The 24628-nt window shown below is 36.6% G+C and overlaps 2 long non-coding RNA genes across 2 annotated transcripts; one reads left to right on the top strand and one right to left on the bottom strand.

Annotated features, from left to right (window-relative positions):
- Positions 1–67: 67 nt before the first annotated feature.
- LOC310904828 lies at positions 68–11637 on the top strand. The gene is made up of 2 exons (XR_014588610.1): positions 68–334; positions 7205–11637. It is a non-coding gene; the product is annotated as an uncharacterized lncRNA (long non-coding RNA).
- On the bottom strand, positions 10176–23872 carry LOC310904830. Its single transcript, XR_014588612.1, has 3 exons — positions 23299–23872; positions 22083–22178; positions 10176–10299 (listed from the first exon to the last, which is right to left on the bottom strand). It is a non-coding gene; the product is annotated as an uncharacterized lncRNA (long non-coding RNA).
- Between the last annotated feature and the right edge of the window lie 756 nt (positions 23873–24628).

Genomic DNA, 24628 nt, shown 5'->3' with positions numbered 1-24628 from the left:
AGAGTTAGCGTCACACATAACAAGTCACAAAACGCGTTACTGGAGCCGGGGGGCAGTAAATACTAGATTTTGTACTGCTCACAGAGGAGGGATGCTGTGCCCATGTTGTCAGGGGGGGGTTTTGAGGGGCGTTTACCCAGGGGGTTAAATAATGGAGCTGAATGTCAGTATTCCAAACCTTTATTGAATGAAGTACTCCCTTCGATGCCAAGGGAACATCGCTGAACTGCTAGCCAAGGCCTTGACTTGACAGTAAGGCCGTAACAACTGGAAAATGCCGCCCTGGAACACGGTGCAGGAAGAGCTGTGTTGCTGCTGGTCTTACAACTTACAGGTGAAGAATGCTGAACCGCAAAGTAACTAAAAACCTGTTTTTCTCATACCTTTTAGTCAATAGAGCTCTCCTATCCTGGACATCTCAGGTATTAGTTCCAATAATCTCAACAGCTCTTTAAGAATACTTCTGAGTTTACTTCTGAGTTTAGATTTTTTTCCCCAAAGCTTTGCTGTCCATTCTACCCTAATTTTTTAAAAAAGTACTATCTTCTTTTAGAAAAATATTAAATTATTTCTGGTGAAGTGTAAAGGTAAATAATCGGAAAATACTTAACCAAATGTAACCTGCATCTCTCAGCTTTATCAGTCCATACGTACCTCAACTTACATCTCATACGTACATCAACTGACATCTGCCATAGCTGCTTTCAGACATGCCCAATTTATTTAGTGTAAGTTCTTTAATTTATAGGTATTTTTCAGAAGAATAAATTGTGAACTTAAGCTGTAAAGATCAAATTGCTGTGTTTAGCCTGGAAAATAGTGTTCATTTTCAGTATTATCTTTAGCTTTGAGATGCTTCCAAGGTTCTTTGGAACCTCAGAGAAGGGAAAAAACACAATATCTAGTAATTAAGTGATTGCTGCTTAGTAGTTATGCCACTAAATCATTTAGTTATCACTGTTCAGTAACTAGAAAAATTATTGAACTATACCATCCTGCCAAAGCCAATATGATGGAAGACATGCAGTATTTTCAAATACAGTCTAAAAAATGGCAAGTTCTGGCGATGTCGGCCAAAATTACCTACCGTGGAGGAAGGCTGCGTTGTATATAAAATGAAGTACTGGTGAAGTAACAAGGTTTTAGCAGGACCATGGCTGAAAACTTAGAAAACTGTAAACATAGGATACACTTGAAAAGAGGAACTTTGCAGAAGCTGATTACAGGGAGTGAATGTATTTGATGCAGTTGGGCAGTACGCTGTTGGCTATGGTAGTAAAGATGAAATCTAACTACTCAGAATTACTACCTCTGAGATTTATTGGCCTGTAACTAAATTACTAAGGAGACATTCCTTTCCCAGCTGAGAGTTATTGACAGTAATATCTCATCAGTTTGTGTTTTGTCTCAAAGGCATTTGTGCTGGAAAGATCAACTGATGACATCCCTCAGCAGTCCAAAATGCTTCAGTTGCTTGGTACATGTTAAAAGACAAACAACCCCCCCCCCCCCAAAAAAAAAAAATAGGGTTGCAATTGTAAAGCTAAAAACTTTATTGCTAACATGTATTGTAGATGTAGGCAATTGGAGGCATTGATTCAGTCAACTCTGGCACCTGTTAGAGCTGCAAGCCCAATCAAAAAACAAAATCACCTAGATATTTGTACTTCTCTTTGCCACTCCCATTCCCTTTCTTTTCCCCCAGGGAAAAAAAAAAAAAGACAGTGTTTCATAGATTCATCCTAAATGTAGATTCCCTATGTTGCTAGTGTGATCTGCTTCTCCCACTCTGCAGTTCTTTCTGTTCAGTAAGAAACTAAACTATCATCTGTTCTGTCCCAGGGTCTGTTCCCCCACATCACTTTTCAGCAGCCACTGACCTTACCTTAGTCTGATTTCGAGAAGGCAAACTCAAGTTTGTTAAGAAATAGCACAAACTGGTAGCTGGATTATTAAGAGCACCGGAGGGTATAACTTCATTCCTGTTTTATTACTCCTCAGACCTTATGCTGGAGGAGGTAATAGAAGGGAAGAGTACACTAAGTGAGAAATTATTAATATAATTAACAACTTCACTTTGCATATCAAGCAAAACAAGAAAAATATGAACAAGTGCTGCTTATGTTCAGGAATTTCAAGGCCAGAGTGTCAATCAGCTAATGATGAGGATTTTGCAAGGGAGGGAGGCAGGCAGCAAATGGGAGCCCAAAGCATTCCTTATCAAGGGGTAATTAATAACTAGATTGCTAGCTGATAACTTGTTGGATTGTACTGGGATGGAGCTTTGTTAGGAAGAACACAACTGAAGACATTTTCTTGCAGGTTATGGTTATAAGGGGAATGATATGGACAGTAGATAGAGGATTCTCATTGAGAAGTGTAGCGAGTTACTCTGGTATTCTCTATAAGGTGGCAGTTGCTTTCAACTGCTTCAGCTGAAGTATTAAACAAAAAAGTCATCATATTGGTTCACAGAGACTAGAAAAGCACTGGGACAGCACATGTCTGTGTCATTAATTTCTGTAGCCAAAAGGCCAAGTATAAGAGTTCCCAAGAAAGTCATCCATTTTACTTTTATGGTAAAAAAAGGCTAGGGGAAAAAAAAAATCCTCATATTCTATTTCAACTGGCATGTCTTTAAACAGTGCATCAATGTGTGCAAAAGCTTGATGATTGCTTGTCACTCCAGCACCATACTTCTTAAATTTTTAACCACAGCCATCCCATCCATATGTAACCAAAGGCAAACAGACTCCGTCAGGGTTTTAAGCAACACAAACAATTAGGTTGAACTGCTTTGTGTTCCCAGATCAAAGAGCTAGATACAGGGAAATCAGCTGATACTTTAGAAACCTTGCTATGCAAGAACACCAAAATGTATGCTTAAGGCATATAAACCACCTTACACCTTATCATGAAATCATAAAGCAAGCTTGTTGTTTTTTTTTTCCTGTAGTTACAGGCTGATTCTGAGACCCTTTAAGCATGCTGGTAAGATTCACAAAATCAGATATACAATACAAATTATATTATATTTGGACTAAGATGGTATAAAGAAATTCTTAGAACTATTGCTATTTATATTCATCCTGGAAAATCCATTTTGTTACTAGCATGACCTAACCAATTTCATTTGACTGAAGGAGACTACTTCCCTAACTCCCTCCGCAAACAACGGAGGTAAATGGGAGACTATCCAGAAAAGTGAATTCAGATTTCTTTTTTAATTGAAGCACCAGCAGTTGCCACCATAAACAATTTGTGCAAGCTTCTTACAAGTTTGTAGGTTTATAGATTACATAAACACAGACATCAGTTAAGCTACCACCAGCACTCAAATAACTCTGCCTAGAACTCAGAGGTCAGTGTCACAGCACCAGCAACAACATTTAAGGTTACCGGTTGAAGTGCAATATACAAAGACAGTTACAGGGGATTTAACTAGGGATAATGAATTTGCCTACATAGAAATATGAGCAGAGCACTAGGAGAGCATAAGTTTATCCATCTTCTTAGGCAAACAGAACTTTTAAAAATTAGAATTTTATTAGTACATCCATCAGACATTTGCATCCCCTCTGCTGATACTGAAATACCTCTTAGGTAATTGTCAGCTTCAGGTTCGTATTTTAAAATGAGCCCAAATACTTTCTTCACTATCAGTTTCGTGAACAAAACCAACATTTGGTGAGAATGACTGAAGAGTGAATAAGTTATAGTATGTTCCGGAAAGTCTTGAGCAGAATCCTGAAAAAAATGTATGTTAAATTCAAGCCACATATAACCGTGCCTTGTTATTAACATCAAAGTTCACTTGGATGGAGTAAACTAGGGAGAAGGTGAGGTCCCCAACACTGAAGATTTTTAGAGCAAGTTTCAGCATGTCAGAAGCAGGCTTGGTATATTAAGTGCTTAACTACTGTCAAACAACACTTAATGATGACTTTTGTAAAAACAAAAACTTACTGAGTGAGGAGTCCATGTTGTGTCTGGTCACTGTTTGAATGCAGTCAGGGAATCCAGGCGCAATCATCTAGTTGCAATTTCATACGTAGGCAAAGAAGTATAGAAAATTGAGGAAGTCTTACTCATTAGCATTAAAGTTACAGGTTTGTTTAATATTATTTATATTCTTAGAGGCACTGCACACATAAAGCAAGTACCAATCCACATGATGTTGTCATTGGAGCTGCTGCCAAAATTTTATTAGCGTGGATAAGTTCAGACAGGAAGCCTTTAACTAGGAATGCACAAACAGAAACATCTGCAAAACGAACACTATTCAACACATGTATGATTTACTCAAGTATTCCATAAGGTATGCTTGTATAGTTGGTTGCATTTAGCTGGCTGTGGTTTGTTGTTACAGTATTATACCTTCAGGAATTTGGCACAAGTATAAACACTAAGGGGTGATCTGTTTATAACATGATTTTATAATGTTTGTTAGGCGTATGTAACTTGTTTGTATTTTCCTTTTTGAGAAAATATGAAAAGTGTAACATGCAACCCTGAAGAAAAACATAAGCTTCCAAGTTTCCAGTCTTTTAAACTTTAAAAATATACCTCTGTAAATTAACAAAAAAGGAACCAATCCAAAACAAATTATATTTTTAACACATTCAACACACCATCACACAGGATTAAAAAATATATATCATCTAGGAAAGTCAGTGTCCCTTTAGTGCACATGTAATTCTCCTGTCAACATTACTCAAACTCATCAGGCCAGAACACATTCTAAACTGCTTGAGATTACAAGAAATGTTGGAATCAGCTGAACTCTGTTACAGTAAAAATGGCTGCAAACAGAACCATTGCTATTACAAGTCTGCTCTGTTTGTTTGGATGGAAAAGAGTTATAGTGTCATAGAATCATTAGGGTTGGAAAAGACCTCCAACATCACCTGGTCCAAGGTATATTTCTTAAAGAAAACGTTTAGCTTCCAGATGGTTTTCACAGTCACCCGAGGTTAAAACAAAGTTAGTAGATTAACATTATGAAGTAAGCCTTTTTTTTTTTTTAAGAAGTTGATTTTAGAAAATAGATACTACATATGCCTGTTTATCTATTGCAACTGCTTGTCCAGCTCTCACATCAGAGACAGAACATACACCTTGTCTAATTCATTTTTATCATTTACCTCAGAACAAACTCAATCCTGGATGTTTACTGAGTATACTCCACATAGTAAGGAAATCCAGGTAGATAACTACTTGGTTTAACCTTTCAATCCATTTCTATTCAATTAAGTAACTCAGTAGTAAAGAACATTGTTCCATTGTGTTGATGCCAGAAATTGTTGCAGTACTTGGCAGAAGCCTTAAATAGCATGAAAAGTGGCTTAATTCAACATATGCCCTAGAGACTCTTGTTGAAAAATGACACTACCGGGTAAACTTTATAGTCATATTTTCTGCTCAAGAAAAAAAAAAAAAGGTGTGTGAGACTGATGTAGATGTATTGCAGAAGTTGTCTGTTCACAGCAATTGCCAGGTCATACTGACATGAAATGCATGAGTCCTATTGATCAGTTTCTCTCCCTCTCACTTGTTTTTACAGTCTTTGTCAGAGAAAAGTGCATTGCTTTGCCAAAGTATCCAGGCTCGTTAGAATATTGTGAACATATTCAGAGGCATGTGCATTAGTTTATTTTTTTTCCCCTCTAACACTTCCTTTTCCATTATTTGTAATAGCTAACTCATTATGCAAAATACTAGCCATAGGATCTCAAGAGCAAACCACATTGTTGTAGGCCGACAAAAAGAGGATAAATTCATTCCAAAAGAGAAAAATGTGAGTTAAAATTTGTAGAAATGCAATACTCTAGTGCAGCTTTTAAACTACAGCAGATAGCGCTTGGAGGTGATAAATCATGCATCTTCTTTGATACCGTAACTTACATTGCATCACAACAAGGTGCTATTAGGAAGATTTTAACAATAACTGAAGAATAAACGAAGGAACATAGCAACTCCTAAGCGGTAAGCATTTTCTCATCATCTGAAAGTAACGAACTAATAACACAGAAATAAAGGAAGAAAAGCTGTTACATGTAATATTTGTTTTAGTAGACTGTTATTCAGAATTTCTGCTGAGGTATCAGCACTGCTGACAAATCACAATAAGAAAAATGGAGAAAGTGGCAGTATTTTAAATTGTTAGATTTCTTTATGTTCTTTACAACAAATTGAATTTGCATGGCAGCTGCTGTTCATAAACTAGAACTGGAACTGCTTTCTTGGTATTGTCACCATATCTGCAGTACATGTCCATGAATTATGAAAAAATCCGTGACAATAACTGAATTATTTTTTAATCAGGTTGGCTGCTAAACTGAAAGGAAAAAATTACTAGAGTAACAAAATATAAAAAAAACAGGGATTGCCTTATCTACTAGCCAATTAGTTTACAGTCAATAAGGAGACATGCCTTAGTAGTCCTAGAAGCAACACTTTCCACGGGTGTGATCTAATCAGAACTGTAGAGGATATTTGGGGTGCTTTTCTGATTTAGCTGTTCCACTTTAAGAAAGTTAAATGTGCACATGAACAGGAATTAAAAGCCCAGGATGCTCCACCTCCTCAATTCCTGGTTTGCACATCAGGCTTGAGTCGTTCTGACTCAGTGAACACTTTTGTGAAAAAAAAAACAAAACGGTTTATTCCAAAATTCCTTCTAGTCTGGGTGACCAGATCTTGTCAAACGGTAGCGGGAAATAGGCAGAGGTCTCCTTATCCCCGATGAAAGCACTAGTACTTGCACTTTTGGGTGAAAGGGGACGTCACTCCCCTTTCTTTCCTACAAATCTAGCCAATCAAGTCATGGAATTTTGCATTTACACTGCTCTGTGAAGTTTAAAAACTGTCAAAAGAAAGCATTGGAGTTAATTTCATGCAAATACCATGTCATTGCCTTCCCTTTAATTGCATTTTTCCCATGTTCTATTGCGATCATTCTCTCCTTGGTTTTAGAAAGTTCATCTGTAGCATATGAACAAGTAACTTAAAAACAATACCATTATAGCATTATAAAAACCTTGCTTAAAAGAATTAAAACTTATTTTAAAATGATTTAGGATTTTTTTTTCTGATCCACTGACTGCTATTTATAAAGACTGAAACTGGCCAACAGCCCTCATATCTACACAGCTGTTTCCTCTTTGAACATTCAGCAGAGTTGACTTGTTTATCTTTCCTTCAGGCTCCTGCATGTTGGGTGTGCAGCGTTCTCAACCGGAACTACTCTACTGCTTGAAGAAAATTTAGAAACAAAGCTGTGAGCAATAAGTCTAAAACAGAGTTAATATTGTTTGGGCTCTCCATCATCTCCAGATTCTTGGATATTTGATTGACTAAAATTTAGCCCGTTCATGGTTCCCCTGCCAAATTACAAAACAGCATGTTTACTGTCTACCTGGTATACTGCCTACCTGGACTGCATGCGTCTGGCAGCCCTGATATGTTTGTACTCTAATCAAAATGCAAAGTCCATCTGAATACCATGGTAATGCATACTTCATTGGTGTTAATATTGACTTAGCTCTGAAGCAGACAAGCTAACTGTTTGCTGTGTAACATTTCCGGTGAAAGTGTTCTAAGCGGCTTGACTGAAAATTATGTTTTTGACATGGAAATGTGGAGGAGGGGTCAAGAATTCTGACAAGGAGTATGATTTTATTCCTGTACATTTGAATAATAATATTAAAGTGACATTAAATTTGGTAGGGACTTCTATAAGAAGTGTTTTGGTTTTTTTTGTAAATGTCATTACTTAAAGATTAAACTTCCATTTGGCTTCTTAGCAGTATTTAGCCCACGTTATTAAGGAAAGGAGATTTATGCTGTCATAGCATGTGTGCTCTGTTTACCTTTAATAGGTTTTGAGCACATAGGCTGATTTGAGACAAATTTGATAGAAGGGTAGATACCTTTAAAGTAATTTAGAACTTCAAATGTTTGTAGAAATAACTGGTAGGTAGAGAGTACCCATACCAAAAGTTAGAATGAATAGATGCTCGTTCTATATAGGAGACAGATTAGAGAAATGCCACAATGGTGGCTTCCACCCAAGTTTGCAAACGAGTCAGATTTAATTTCTTGTGATTTCACAGACCTGAGTTAGCAGACCAGAGTTAACAATGAAAAATCACCATTATTATCCCAATAACTCTTGAACGATGAGGGTATGGATGCATATGAGCATTTGGTGTCTGAGGTGGCTCCCAAAGCACAACCAGAGTCCAACGGAAAGTCTGTGTCATTTTATCACCTCTAACATTTGCTGGCTGTTTATCGCAAACAATTATTCTTGCTGACTTACGTGTTACTTTTCTGCATGCAACAGGGATTCATAATATAATAATCTCAAGTCTGAAACTGGAACCTACAGCTTTTTTGCATTACACATTGTATAGAAGGGGGAGGTAAAAAGCCATTTCTGTGCTAACCTCACTGCAAGTTGATATCTTTTTGTTCCTTTTCCTCTGAACCCCGTAACGCTGTTTCTTCTCACTATGCTCTGCTATTACTGTACCCCAGCTACCAGTGTTGCATAAGTGCATAAAACTAGTGAAAACATCCTTTCATTTTCCTCTTCAAATTCTGTCTGGCCAATGTTACTTTTCATGCCACCTACAGTAAAGATACAGTAAAGATGATAGTTCTATAATGTGGACCCACATTAAGGGCTAACAGTGGAGAGCAAAGTAGCACTGTAAAACTAAGTTGTAAACAATAGACAGTTATTGGAGAGTGAAGTTTGATGCATGCTTTTTGATCCTTGACTGATGTACCGAGAGAAACAAGAATTTTCATATGACATTACAATTAATAGCATTGCATTGGTAACAGCTGAAAATTACTGTGGCTTAGGTCAACAGAAATGTGATCTGGGTGCCACAGCAGTTGAAAATAATTATATTAACACACAGTATTAAATCATAAACGTCAATGCTATGACAAAATCTACCCTAGAAAACAATCTGGATAAGCAGAGGCTGCACAAAATTCTGTGAAAAACCTTGATGATAACATTCTGTAGCCCACAGATTTCTCAGTCAAGGGGTTTTTGTTTTTTAAATGTGCCTGCAACAGACGTTTTCAGGAGAATTACCTTAACTGTCCTGACATGTTAATACAAATCTATGTGCAGTACAAAGTTATTTTTCCAGACCTTAAAGATCTAGCAAAATGCTGAAGGCCTAAACAATTTGTGGTTTTTAATTAATTTCATTGTTACAAACAAAATGTCAGACTAGTAGTTTTCTCTAGCTTACCGCTTCTAGTGTATGGTTTCACTGGGAAACATTAACAATGAATCAGTCAACTGCTCTTGTTTTTATTTAGACAGGTGGAATACTGATATTAAACTTACACAATAAGCAGATGCCTATCTGCATATGACAGAATTCAAAAAAGATTTTAATGTTTTCTAAGCTAATGTGAACGCTGTGCATATCCTTTACTAAAAACCAGGATTGCTCACCAGATCTGCCAATCCCCAAAATTAGTTTTTTAAGAGGCCATGTACAAGTCAGTGAAAAACAGCTCATCCCTTTGAAGGTTTGAGACAGGCTAATATTTTACTTTTCAGGAAAGATAAGGATGAAACAGCAGGAAGCTGTGGCACGTATGGAGAAGCAATACTTAAAGGCAGCTTTCTGTTCAGAACCATGATGCTAGAGAACTTTCACATAGTGCTGCAACTGAGGCAATTGGCATTTACAAAAAGTTAATTCTTAAAATATCTTCTGGAAGTTAACCAAGTGGGATGGACTTACAAATTTAACAACACACCTTGCTTCTATCAAGATATGGTGTGCATACTAGTACTGCAATTTCATTTGGCTAAATGTGCATTAGCTGTAAGATATCAATACCCCAACAAAATAGGTAATAAATGCACCTGTGAAAAATTAGGCATTAATTATAAACAGTCTCTGGTGGCTCAAGCTACAGGACTGCTCTTTTAGTTCAGCAGCAAGGTACTCATTTGGGAAACATGCTATAATTTCTGGAGCAGTTTCTCAGATGAGTTTTCTGTTTCAACTGCTAACTGGAAACGATTTGCTGAAGCAGCCATGTTCATTCACATTGTTAACCACTTAATGATCTATAATAGGGTAAGAGATCCTGCTTCCACGGAATCATGTATTCATCGAATTCATTTAGAACATTTTCAGTTTGGCTGAAGTACCAATCAGGATCTTCATCTTTTTGTACTTCCTGGGAGTAGTGAAGAATGTTTTGGAAACGAAAAGGACTACAGCTATAGAACTGCAATATATGAGTCCAGACCTAGAAAAAAAAAAAACAACAATGGAAATGTAAAAGGGAAATTCTTGCATTCCTACACTTTTTTCAGGCTTTTTTCCTTGTGGGTGGGTTGCTAAGGCTCTGATAGAAACATAAGCCTTAGATCAGAATACAAGAGAAGATGCAGTTCTTTTGAAATAAGGTGTTTCAAAATATAGAAGTCTTAGTTTGTTAGAGTATAGTCCTGGTTCTCATCTTTTTGTGGGAGAATTGAGAACTGGAATGTAAGACAAATGTAAAGAGTGACTACTTCTGAGAAAATCTGGGATTTTGCCCAAAAGTAAAACAGTTATATTCCAGTTATATAGTTTCAGGAGGTATCTAAGGCTGAAAAAACATAGCTTGGAAGAAAGATATATTAAGATCAGTAATAATTTTTCTCTTTTAGTAGCTTCTGTCTCAACAATTAAAAAAATCTAAAATGAAAGATTATATAGTGTTAATAAAAATCTACGCTTAATGGACAATCTGAATATATATATTCTTTTAAACAAATCTTGATCTGATTGAAGAAAAGCAGTTCTAAGCCTAACCCTCCACGTTTATTCATCCCCTTTACCAGAGAGCTTCTGACTGGAATGTTTTCCACATGGAAGGACAGACTGTCTGCCAGTGTCTGCTTTAGCAATACAAAGCTTAAAAAGTAGTCCTGCATATTAATATATTGAAATTTATATTCCCAGTACCTGCAGATTTAAGAGCCACATGATAAAATGGATTCTGTTTGTGCTCTGCTCTTATTAGACATCTATTGTAGAGATCTGTTTTCCAAATTTGAAGTCTAATTTTTCCTTTAAATTGTAATTTTAGAATTTACCAAGAGAATTATACCAGGTCACAAATTAAAATCCTGACTAAAGAAGAGTGAAACAACTAAATTAAGCAACTAGAAATAAGGCAGATTCAGAATAGCAGTATTTCTGATGACATCAGCATTGAGTTATGGTGTTCTATTCCATATAGAGAATTTTTTCCACAGTGGAAAAAAATACTACTTTTCTTTTTTCCTCTTTCCCAATATTTCTTATGTATTTTTGTAACATTTGCACTCAAATTATTTTTGTATCAATCCTGAAAACGTCAATCATCATTACATAGCATGTCGCAACTTAATTCCATCTCTTAAGTCCAAGTTGCTACAATCCGTGCTAAGAACACCCTGCACATTTTCCATGTTTTAGTGAAAAAGAAAGATTTTATATTAGACTTCATGGTCACCTTTTGAGAACTACATTTTTTTTCCCAACCGTTTTCAAAGAAATCTCTCTGATGCAAACATTATGCTTGGTTTCCAATCACACTTGTTGGAATTTTTTTTTTTTTTTTTAAAAAAAAAGGTTTCCTCAGAAAGCATACACAATGGGAATTTTAAGCAATGCTCTTTGACATAAGGCTTCTTTTTGACTGGTGGAAAGCCTAGATGCTATCCTGGCCATATGGCTGTCAGCTAGAAACAACCTCAAAAGGAAGCTGAGAACACAATAAGGAAGAAGTATCTCAGTTGATGAGGAAAACACTTCAAAGATGCCCTTGACATGCTTTCTATCTGCAGTGGCCGAGATACAGTAGAGTCAGAGATGGCTGAAGGGAAGCTAGAGTGCAGCACCTAGCTGGTCTCAGGCTCTAACAGGTGAGAAAAGATGCCAGTGAGATGAAAACCAGCTTCAGCAGCAGCCCCTGACAGAATGATGTGATTTAGATTTAGAGAGCATTCAAAGTTGTAGCAACCAGAGACTGACATTCTGCCCCAGCCTGATCTTTGTCTCTGCTGGAGCTATGGTCAGGATAAACTGGCAGTATAAAGAAAGCTGATAGGTTATTGTCCATTTGGCAGTGCTCTTGCTTTTACTACTAGAGATTGGCATTTTGCTTTATTCCAGCAACTCACAAATAATTTCATGTCGTGTTTTCTGTGACCGCTTATGAAAAAAGACTTCCACTTAGTGCAGCCTACTTCTATGGATGCTACTTGATTATTTCTGTCATGAGTAACTTTGTGTGGTTTTGGGCTGCTCTTTTATTTTGATACCTTGCATATATCAATATCTTACACCATGTTTTGTACTATTCCATTTCAAATTAGAAGATTTCTCTGTATACTCATTTTGAGTTAAAGTTTCTTGGCATGATTTGACTTTTCTCAAAGAACATTAAAAATGTTTGTCTTATCTTTGAATAAAATGTATTTTTGAATATGTGGAATTACTCTATTAAGAAGAAGATTGAGAAATACATATGAACACCAGTGAAAAATATCTAATAATCTAAGACAATAGTATGGAGATCTTGAGAGTAACACTTGCAGACCTATGACTGTTTTAGGAATTCATTTCCATCTGTATTCTCTACCAGGGTCTCTTTGCTATAGGTACACTATATAGTTTATAACACTAAAGAGGATAACAATGCAGCATGCAACAATGCCACATGGCTAATAATCCCCTTCAATATTTAGAATTCTGTCATATTTCATAATCAGAACATAGAAGTAACAAATTAGAACAATTCCATGCTGATTAAAATGACTAATTCAGTATTAAAAGCTGTAAGAGGAAGCCCTTACTTAAAAACAAAATCCTCAAATGAAGTTGCAATCATTCCTAAACATTTTTCCCTTGATCTTTTGTTTTCATATGGCAGTATTAGGACAAGAGCAGGTATTCCTAAACTCTAGACTGTCTGTAACAGAAATAGTTTGACCCCACTAATGTTCTTTCATCTGTAAAATTGAAATATTACTGCTTATCTAGGCTCAGAGCAGTTCTCATCAGAAGTCGTGAATGTCAGTACTACCCCTTAGTTTTCAGTGATACCCCTTCAGTTTTGCAGAGTCAGACCCTGACATAAATCACAGGCAGTTCTAATGCTGTTCCAGCCGAAGCGATGGATACAACTTCGGATCTGTAGCTGTTCCTACATCATGAGATTAGAAATGCTTGTGACATGGGATTGTACTAATGGTGAGAGCTACACTCTCAGCAGGCTTCAGCAAAGAACATAGCTGAACTTTGCACGTATCTCAAACAATTTTTAAAGATTTAGCCAGAGACACTGACAAGCAATACAGAGGCACCTACTTGGGAGAAGGGGAGCAGGATCTGAAAGACATGCAGTGAAATCTCCACAATGTAAAGCACCCAGCTTTGTTTGCTCCATGCAGTCAGACAGGCTAATGTTGGGATTCACAAATATTAAAAAATAATGACAACTTGGGATGTCAAAACATTTCCCACTTCCCTTATTTCAAGGAAATAGATATAGAAACACTGTAATTGCAAATTTTAGTTACTTTTTAGGTCTTCTTTCTACTAAGAAATCTGGTTATCAGTGATCAAATTTGAACTATCTTCTTACAAGGTACTTGCACCAAAAATCTTATCACAATCCATGTATCATTTTTTAAGGATCTGAAAGTAAAATATCCATGAATATTCTATAGTTGGATATTCTAGAAGTTTAGGTATATTGTTGGACCTGTATTTTAAATCTTAAGTCAGAAAATGCATAACCATTTCCAGAAGACATAAGAACACAATTTTCATTATCAGACATCCAATGTATTTTTGACTCAAGTTGTGGACAGTTGGCAAAATTATTCTGTATTTTGCTTCTTCTGACTTCACATTTTAGCCTCCTTCAATCTGGAGTGCCAGAGAAGTATATGGTATCTAAACTTTAGCAACAGAATTAAAAACAGTTATAATCCTTTAACACTGGATATGATCTGAGAGTTAATAATATTTGATAAGGTGCAGCACAGATGTCTACAAGTAGTGACTGATTCAATGCTATCCATGACATTTTTTCCTACCATGCTTCTTTAGGCTGTGTATATAGATGTGGGTTTCCTAGAATTTTGATGCTATGCAGACTTTTTTATACTATTTTTTTCAGTGTTTGCTTGCTTTGCTTAATACGAGTAGAGCTATTTTTAATTTTAAGATTTGTTCAATTAGGCTCTAAATATCTCATTCTCTCAACAACACAAAAAAAGTTGATAATCTCAGACACCCGTGGCATGTTAAAAGGCTATTAGATGATGGTCCTCAGGGACAATCTTAGACATCCCTTCCTTAGCAATATGTTAATGTCCCACAAGCTCTTGGAGAGTGTCTAAGAATTTCAAATACTGACTTACAGCCTTTGATTTATTGGTTGATCTGGTTATGCATGTGAATGGCATCAGACAGATCAGATTTAGTGGTGCAAGATTTATAAATGTTTATGTAAAGTAGCAAAGAAAAAAAACGGGGTGCATTTCTGTGCCAGTGTAGGCCAAGCTCCAAAAAAGCTAAGAAACTGCCAGACAGTTGTAGTTACAAATCAATTGCATGCTATTAGTTGTGGGTGCTAAAAACAGAACTCTTGTTAGAAAAACCTAGATGAGAATAATGTAGCATAAAGCCTATTTTTTAAGTAGGTGCTTCAAAATATCTGCAAGATAAAACATATCTTCCTTCATCATCTGCTCAATGTAAGCAAAAAATTGAATGTTTCATGCTGGGATTTATAATCTCTGTGGACCGCGCTATGGTATCAAAGATGAAGTCAGCTACCATCTGCTCCATTTTATGCAAAATAAATGTGGCCCTTGAACTTTTGGCAATCTTCCAATTCAATCCTCCATGCAGATTTCTAACACTCCTGCTTTACAGGATATCCTATTATTCAGCTCAGACAGTAAAATTTTACTATTCGTGGTCAACTAGTTGTTGACTGTGTACGGTATTACACAGTGATGGGACATAAAGATATCTACTGTGTTTTTGTTGTGTTTTTAAATTAGGAGAACATTCAGAAACAGTATGTAATTAAACATCAATTCTTTAGCACTGGGGCTATGCAAGGGTCACAGGAACTCTCAATTACTAGATTTTACTTTAAACAAATCCTGTTGCACTGTTAACTCAAAATTGAAGACAAAAGGCTTAAAAAGATGAACATACTGTTCAAGCAAGAAACTTCATGGAAACATTTTAGCAAACTCACCCAAATCATTACAGCAACCTAGTTTTGACATTTTTATAAGGAACTTGCAAATCCCATTTTTCAAGATGTCATTTAACTTGGATAATATAAAAGGCTAATTTATCTGAATTGTCAATACCTCTTAAAACCATAGTTAGGCAGTTAGATTTTTCTATTTATTTCCATGCTGGCATTTTGTTACCTGAAGCTGAATACTTTGTACTTGCTTTTAGAAAGAAACTTGTAATATGTACATCTCTTCAAAGTTTCCAGACGTGATGGAATGCTATGGCTCTGTTCAAATCTCACTGCAAATGAAAACTGTCTTTGTTCTATTTCAAGTAATTGAAACATCCTATTGATATCTGATTACATATCAAAAAACACTTGTGCTTGATTTTTAGATTAAAAATGAGCAATAGCATTTTTTCCACGAGTCACACCCTGATCTGCCTTCAAAATATTTTTTGATTGTGAAATATTGAAACAAAGTTTAACTAAAAAAATCACATTAAAAAATTGCATTTTAAAATATTAATACTTACTATCAGGCAATACAGGAATCAAGAATAGCAAGCAGAAGGGAAATTAATTCACCTTTTGAACTCTATGTGCACATTTTTAGGATTTGATCCTGGTAGTTCTAAACACTTTATCAAATCCAGGGACCCATTCGTATTCAGATAAAGTCTGTGATAGCAGAGTTTTCTTATCTTCAAAGGAGAGAATTCAGATTCTCAATACAAAGAAAAACCCTGAACTCCTGATAAGAACTGTAAATCTTTCCTTTGAAGACTGACACTATGAAGGATTCCTGTTCGGAGAAACTGGAGCAATATTTTTAAGTAACAGTGTCTGGACTTATGTGTCATACCATAAAAAATGCAAATATTTTGATGAGAGACTATGCTCAAAGTTGGGACTTAAGGGAACTAAAGCAGTTACTATAGCAGACTGAGCTAGAGCAGTAGCAATGCTGGAAGTGGCAGTCTAAACAGAACTCCCATGGTTACTGGCATTTTCAGTTTGTTATTTCACTCTCATCCTAGAGACCTTTATGTCACAGTGACTACTGATAAAGGAGGCCAGAGAACTCCTGCAATAGAGAGTCCTGGTTTAAAGGACTGATGGCTTTTCACAGACATTTGGAGTTTATTTCCTTAAAATACACTTCTACCATGACGCCAAGATTTTAATTTTGCAGTGCATTCAATTAGAAACCAACCAAATAAAAAGACCCAAGTATTAACTATACTATATATATGCCTCAGCTTCTCTTCACAACTTTTTTTGCAGTGTTTATTTTTCAGACTATTATCCTGTCTGACAACAGAAGTTCTAATGCTCAAGTAGGTCCAGGTGCATATTTACTGTCACATCTCTCAAATGCTGCCTATTGTCCTTTTGTTAAATGTTAATTTAACTGAAAATGATGCAACAGAAAGTGTTCAGGAAGACTCCAAGGAGACTGCACACTGTCGCTTTAATATTATTCTCTTGCTATCTCATTCACTTCCAAACTGTGCAGTTTTATCCTTAAAATTTTTCCCTGACTTCCTTCCACGAACTGTTTGAGCCCAGAAGTCAATTTTGAGTGTTTGTCTTCAAAATGTTACTAACTGAACTTACTTTAAAGGGGAAACACGGCTAGCAAACACAGAGAAGTTTTTTCCCCTGTAATGATTTAGCCTTTGATGCATAGACAGATGGTCACGATCTCCTCCTCCTCCACCCATGGATTTTTCTAAAATGACACCCAAGTTTTTCTTGGCAGCAGTTATGAAGTCTGGCAAACAGCTCACTTCAACTCCAATTATATTGACCACATTAATGCAAAAGATGAGCAAATGAAATGTTCTGTATTCATTTGGAAGAGATGCATTAAAATTTGCAGTGAAACAAGATAAACACAAATTAGAAACAAATGCCTGCTGCTTACCTCCACATTTATATCTAAGGATTTACTATGGCCCATTTTTTTCACTGAGAACAAATGTTTCTTGCTGGCATAGGGCATTAACTCTCTCATAGTACTTCTTAAGGCCCTAGCACTTAATAGAATTAGATTTCTGAGAATATCTTTGTAGACAGATTAATACCCATTTACTTTGAGCGTTTTAAGGAATGCTAGTGAATAATGCTTTCCTTCCTTGCTCCAGGGACACCAAATCTTCAGATGAATGTTATCTCTGGATTTTTTTAATCAAAGCTTTTCACACTTGTCTGTGCTTGTTGCACACATCTCCTGGGCACAGGAAAAGCAACCAGGAATGTGACTAATTCCTTATCCTAGGGCTTCTAAGCTGAATATTTTTCCAAGGCAGTACCTACCATCTGAGGTATATTTCTCTCACAAGGCAATAATAAGGAAATCTTCCAGCAATTCTTTTTTCACCCAGTTACAGGCTAACATCCTGCTGGTCCTGTGTGCAGTGGCAGCTGCATGTTAGCTCCTGTCTGCTAATAACTGGTGAGCAGGTTAATACTTCTCTATAGGTATGAGCCATCACAAATACCTTTGCCCATGACAGCACAACATCATCCTCTAGAGAAAGGTATATCATTAGACAATTTTGTTCAAATTAGTTATTCACCATCTCTGTAGAAGTGACAGTAGGCAGAACATGTATAACATCTGTATATTTATGGAAATGTAAAAAAAATCCCATTAATTTTTTTTTCTACCGGACTGTAAATACCAAGAAGTTATAACTTCTGTGAAATGCTCCTACATTAGTGAAGATATTTTGTTGATGACACTTTGTTGTTCTACCCAGACGGTCTCTAATTCTTAATCTGATTTGCATCCATAAATTGTGCTTAAAGTGTTAACATTTCCGTGCTGTCTAAAAGAAAGTCTTAATTAAGTAGTAAGCTATCAAACCAAAGACTTCTGATCATTCTGCTTGGCAGAAAAATTCTGTGCTTATGTAGCTATATTTAGGCAGATTGAACTTGGGCATTTGTATATTAATTCCTAATATTGGTATTTCTGCACACTACAGCAAAGTTACAAATCATACCTCTTCCTTAAAATATTTAGAGACCTGAAATAAATGTCCAGCATTGAATCATAGACAGCAGGATTTGAAAACACATCCCAAACCTATAGGTGTCCCTGTCCAGTCCTTTATCAGTCCTCATCTTCGATGTAAATCACCCTCCTACACTGTATATATTCATTACACAGCTGCAGCTCCTCCTCTGAGCTAGCTAACACAGCTGTAGCTATAGAGTGCAGACCAGATGGCCAGGTAAAACCAGGCTTCCTATTGTCTGTAGAGCACAACTACTATTGCCAATAACCTCTGTTCCTAGACCCACACCATTTGTGCTTTAACTAGTATGACTGTTCTTACCTCAGTTCAAAACTGACTGGTATACAGCATCAATTGATCTATTGATTCAGGACTTTCAACTGTTTGATTAGCATCATCAACTAATTTTTCTCCCTATTTCTTGTGGTAGAAATATTGACCTACAAAACAGTCCTCTTCACCTGTTTTAACCATGTTGTGCAAAGCAGTTCTGCTGTACAGTAACACCTAAGGATTTGACTTTCCACAAAAGAAAACCAGCCTTTTTCATGCTTTACACATGTATCACTTCCAAAATTAACATGTATATAATGATATTATATACACATTATGAGCAAATGCAGAAATGAAGAGTTATGAACAGCACCAGTTTTACAGTATGAAACAGGTTTGGCCATCAACTTTAGTCAGCTATCAAAGCAGAACAGTGGAAACAGCAGCCAGAAAAGGAAATGGATCAAGGAGCTTGCTATACTGAGCAGATAAGAAAGGTGATCGTTCTTGTGGCATAGGGAAGGGGAACCCTGGTGTATTAATGCCTCTAACTTTATAGCGATAGAGCTGGCTAAATACATAGTCACTTTTGAGGCTAACAATGAAAACAGTTAATACGTACAATTAGTTCCAATGTCATTATAAATTACTGAACAACTTCCTTGGAAGTTTTTTTTTTTTTTTTTTTAGAACTACTGTTATTTTTTAGAACCTTTCATGGAAAGTAATTCTTGAAGCTCAAGAAAACATGGACATTCTGTTCACATTTGGAATCATACTGTCAAATCCCTAGTTTTCTGCACCTACATTTTTGAGTGAGTTATTTTGTTCATGGATTCTTTGTTCAGCAAGTGCACTCCTTTAAGCCAGTACAGCTAGAGCATCTGTAAAAATGTTTAACTCCTTGATCTGTGCAAATTTTATTGCTAATAATCTAATCACATTTCATCAGTCCAACCAGTCATAGTACAAACTTGATTTTCACGGTCTCTCTGCTCTACCTGTTCCATTTTCACAAACATAAAAACAGTCCCCTAATCATTTTAAAGTATCAACCATTTTAAAGTCTAGCCATTGCTAACCTGTTTACTCTGCAGTTTGTTTTTCCTTTAATACTGCTGTGTTTGAAGGTAAGCCAAGTGTTTCTGTATGGGTAGCTTTTGAAGAGGAGGGAAATTAATTTCTAACACATCTAAAATGACACTTGATCCCTGACATTTTAGTGAGAGAAAACGGAATCTAAGGAAGCTGAATTTTAAACAGTTTATTTAGAATGTACAAAGACAAAGAATGTTTTTGACCAGGGTGCTTGTGATCTCATTCTTTAAAGTTACCCCACTGTAAACCAGTAATACCTACAAATGCAGTGCAACAAGAGGAAGATATCTTCCCTTCCAAAGTTTTGAAAGGGAAAACCACCCCACTAACTCAGAAGAGAATCTTCTCTGCAGTATCTCTCCTATGCAACTCATGGAGAGTTACAGACTTTATAGTTAAGAACACCTGCCCATTTGCTGGCAGGAGGGGAAGAACTCTGGCAGACAGTTCTGCCAGTGGCAAGGCAGCTAGCTCAGTCACCTATGCTGCTCACTGTGCAAAGCAGAACAGGAGAGATATGTGGTCTCTTGTTTAGGGCAGTTCCAGAATCTTATCTAAAGGAGCTGGCTAACTTCCATGTTCTGTCCTTAAATGCACTCAAGTCAGGGTAGATGTGAAATACTCGTGTGATTTGTTTGGTTTCATGCATTTCATTTTATTGCCTATGGTCCTGTCACTGGGCACCACTGAGAAGAGCTTGGTCTTACTCTGCTTAAAACAAGTAGGTATGTGCCTGATCCATTTGAAATATAGTTGTTTAATAGCAACTAGAGATAAAACCTAGCTCCAGAACGACACAAACACAGGTAAGAAACCATGGGGTAAACCTTCAGTCACGATGACAGGAAGAATGTTCATGCTGACCATCCTGAGCATAGGCACTGTTAACCTATAATGAACCAACAACTGATGAACAGTAGCATGAAAGAAAGCAATCAGCCTAAACAGTAGCCTTCCTCCTTCATCCTCCTGGACAAAGACATTCCTTAACACGAACAACCAAGAAATCTTGTTAAAATGGGTACACAGTTATTTGCTGTGACAAGTTCCTCCCTAGGTAGGGAGGTGATAGGAACTGAAGGAGCGAGAGTGGTTAGCTCTTGTAACTTTGGCTGTAACAGATGCTGACAATCTGGGGAATGCTCCAATCCTATCTACTCTGCAATAACCCCCAGGACTATGTTTGCCATCATCTCCTTACAGTAGGGTTTGGAAGTCACTTTCCCTGTTAAGCTCGGCGGTTATTGCTGAGGGGCTGTTGCATCCTGCAAAGTAGTTAAATAGTACAAAATTCAGAAATCCAGACTGTCCCCTTGAAATTAAGTTACCAATGCTTAGTGAAATGCCATGAACTGTGCACTGCAGCTGAAGTGGCATCTAGTGATTTTGTTGAAAATTTCACTTTCCTCCCCCAAGAAAGTAAATTAAACATCTGTCAAGTAGTGCAAAACTTAGACACCTGATGCCACCCACAGTTCTTCTACTGAAATGTGAGCCATTAAAAAAATGTCAGACTTAACAATTTTAAAGCCATGTGCTGCTCAAAGCACTCAGAAGAGATCTGGAATGTTACATGAATTCTTGTTTGAATCCAAGCATTTACCAGATTATTTTTTTTTCAACTGTTAAGAAGCCCAACTTTTTTTTTTTTTAAACCATGAAGAGGCCTGATGAAAAGTGATTTTTTTTTTTAAACAGATAGACAATCTTAACTTCATGAAAATGATTTTTACCAACACTTGCTTAAACCAAACAGGGTTGAAGAAGAGACTGCAAGATTCCCCCATGCAGTGCTGCCAATTGATTTCTCTTCTTGCTTGAAAAACACCTGCTATTTTAGCCTTGGGCCTCTCCTATAGTTTCTTGCTGCATTTTTATGGCTTCAGCAAATAAACACATCTCCTTTCTAGAGAGCACAATTTATTTTAATTCTCATGAACCACACAACTGGGGAAGTCTGCAGAAGAGTGTATAAAAAAATCATAGTTGGTTTTCTGTTATAACATTCAGATACAGACTCTTATGATCTTTCAGATGCAAGCCAGGTAGCGCAAAGTTTTGAAGTAACCCTCAAACTAATGATTGTATCACCACTTCTACAAGCCTTGCATACTTCAGATCATGAAGTCAAAACTGAAGGAGGGAATGCCTTAGGGTATTACCAACACTTACAGAAATTAGAGTCTCCTTGTGTTCTTGTACCACTTGTTTAGGCTATTCTCTAGATGAAAGCTTGAATTATACAGTAGGATCTTAATGATACAAGCCTCACATAGCCTTCTGGACTAAATTGAAATTCAACACATTAGTCATTTTCACGTCAATGTGAGCTGCTTTTTTTTCCCCCCTCTAGTAACACTTCAGTAAGTAACTAATTTGATACTCAACTTGGCATTTGTGAGACAGGGCACTCATTTGCCCAATGCAGAAGCATGTATATCTGGAACTGGCTGCAAATTCAGGTAGACATCTAAGCCTCTTAGCCTATAGAAGAGAACGTAGTTGTCATAACGTACAGGAAATGAAACAGAGATTGGGGCCTCTAGAGAAGGGCCCCAATGTAGAATCATCATTCCTTGATCTGACATTGGGGATGAAGGTAAAATGGCAAAGTACCTCCACAGCTGCTGAAGGCATAGCCGCTAACATTTGTAGCATAGTTGACCCCATTGGTGCTCATGGCAGAGAGCTAAGGCAGGAAAAGTATTGCTTTCTCCCACTCACTGTAGCAGAGAAGCTCTAACCTGGACTTGAAACTGTATTAGTTGAAGCAAACACTTGGAAGAAAGTGCTTTCTGCAGACTTAATAAACCTCAGTGGCAAGATGTTTGACCTGCTCTTGTATTACTATAGAAAAATGTCACTACATAAAGTTATGGCTCATTCCTAACACTTCACCAATAAATGACTCCATGAGACTGTCTTTGTGTGGACACAAGATTTTTTGAGTAGTACTTCGCATTTTAAAGCATTAATAATTAAACTGAGCAGTAAATAGACAAAATAAACTGTAATCCTCCCTGAAACTCTTTGAAATGTAATATGGAGAGCTTCATGTTTTACTAAAAAACAAAATATTAATTTTCTTGTCTCCCAACAGGACTGTAACACAATGGTCCAGACTTAGTTCATGGCTGACATGAGCCTGTCTTGAAACATCTACTGCATTAGTTGTTTTACAATAACTGCCCCACTGCTTATCTTCTAATATATTACGAAGAGATAATGTATGTTTATTATAACAGTCATCTCTTACTGTTTATTGTAACTTCCTGCGTGGTATCACATACTGTGTACTTTTGTACTGGTCTGCATAGACTACAGAGCTATCCAAGTTTCTAGGGAACTAAGTACAAATCAGAAGCCCAAAAAGTGCCCATTGGTCCAGCTGCAACTTACCCCCCATCATAAGGGTACCAAAGACTTCAGTTACATATCTGTATTTCCTAGTGTTCTAGTTTTACAGGAATTCTTTTAATCATTTTTCTAGTAGGAAAGCAGTTTGTGCACAGCACCAAGGAGCAATAAGAGCAGGCTTATTCTTTAAGGAAAAGCAAGTCAGGCGTTATAGGTGGCCACAGCACAGACTGGGCAAGAACCTTACCAACACGACAGTCCCACAGCACCAGAGACAGATGAGGAGAGCAGGATGGCTATTGAGCCTCTCTACGGGCCAGTGAATATCAGGCAGGATAGAGTCCAAGATCCACCAAGGCATGCCTTGCAGCATTTCAGTAACTTGTTTAATAGCAAACACACCTAAGACATAACTCAGAAATAAGAAGTGAATGCCCCCAACCAGAGCTTAAATGGAGCCCACGGTAAAAGGGTGTGGGAAGGCTTCAGGTGAGGCTGTTCAGACCAGTTAAGGCCTATTACTGCACTCAGGGTTCCAGCACACAACGTGTAGACTTTATGTCATGATTTCGAAGCCAGCAGCTTTTTACCGTTAGCAAAATAATAAGAATGCAGATGCAGATAAAAAGGGAGAACATTCACATGTGCTTTCCATTCCCCAGATTCCTAGTTACTTGGGAATGGTCTTTAGACATAAATAATAGTTTTCTTAGATATGTAGGATCATCCTCATCTTGCTACGTTTAATCAGTCATTTATGAATTTTTATTTCTTTTCTGAGATACAACATCCTAAATGCTTGTGAGCTTTTGTAGTCCCTTCATAACTGACATGTCTTACAGATGCTTCCTGAATGTAATAGATTCTATTTTCCTGATTTATTTTGCTTTTGTGTCTCTGAGTATTTTTAGAAAGCTTATTTAATTAAAACTAAAATTATTTTATAGAGGTTTCATACTCAAATAAGTACATGACACATCTGTTAAAAACAAATTGTGATTCAAAAAACAATATTTTAAACAATTATTTTGTAAAGTAACTTTTCAAATACCATATGCTATAGTTAACATGCAAATGAATGCATATGTAGATGTGTGTATAACTAATGCACAAGTTCCGCTATATTCTTATGTGTAAGTGATCTACCATAAAAAATTAAATTTAATGATGAAGACAACAAAATGATCCTAAGAACCAAGACTATACCCTAAATCCAGGACGCTAGAAGATGGTAGGGAAAAAAAGGAAGATAGAGGAATGAAAAAGTTCTAGTAGCTCTCTCTATATATACAGCATTAAATGAATTATTAACCTTTGAAATGAATGATGTCAAATATTGCTGATTTAGAAATAGATATTTGCTTTATGTATAAAGTGGGAATATGGATTATTTTTATGTCCTCCACCTTCAGCCCTGGAAATAATACTTTTGAGATATGGATTTGCTTTTGAAGTTACAGATTTTTCTGAAATAGATACTTGTAGACGTAACTGATAGACTGGTAGTCTCCTTAAAAAAAGAGTGGGCAACAGTGGGAATTGCTTCCTAAATTCTTGAAGGGTTAAAAAAAATTAAA

Source organism: Anser anser, assembly GCF_964211835.1.
Source record: "Anser anser genome assembly, chromosome: 10".
Lineage (NCBI taxonomy): Eukaryota > Metazoa > Chordata > Aves > Anseriformes > Anatidae > Anser > Anser anser.
The sequence above is the reverse complement of the archived record's forward strand: the minus strand, read 5'-3'. Positions and strand labels throughout refer to the sequence as shown.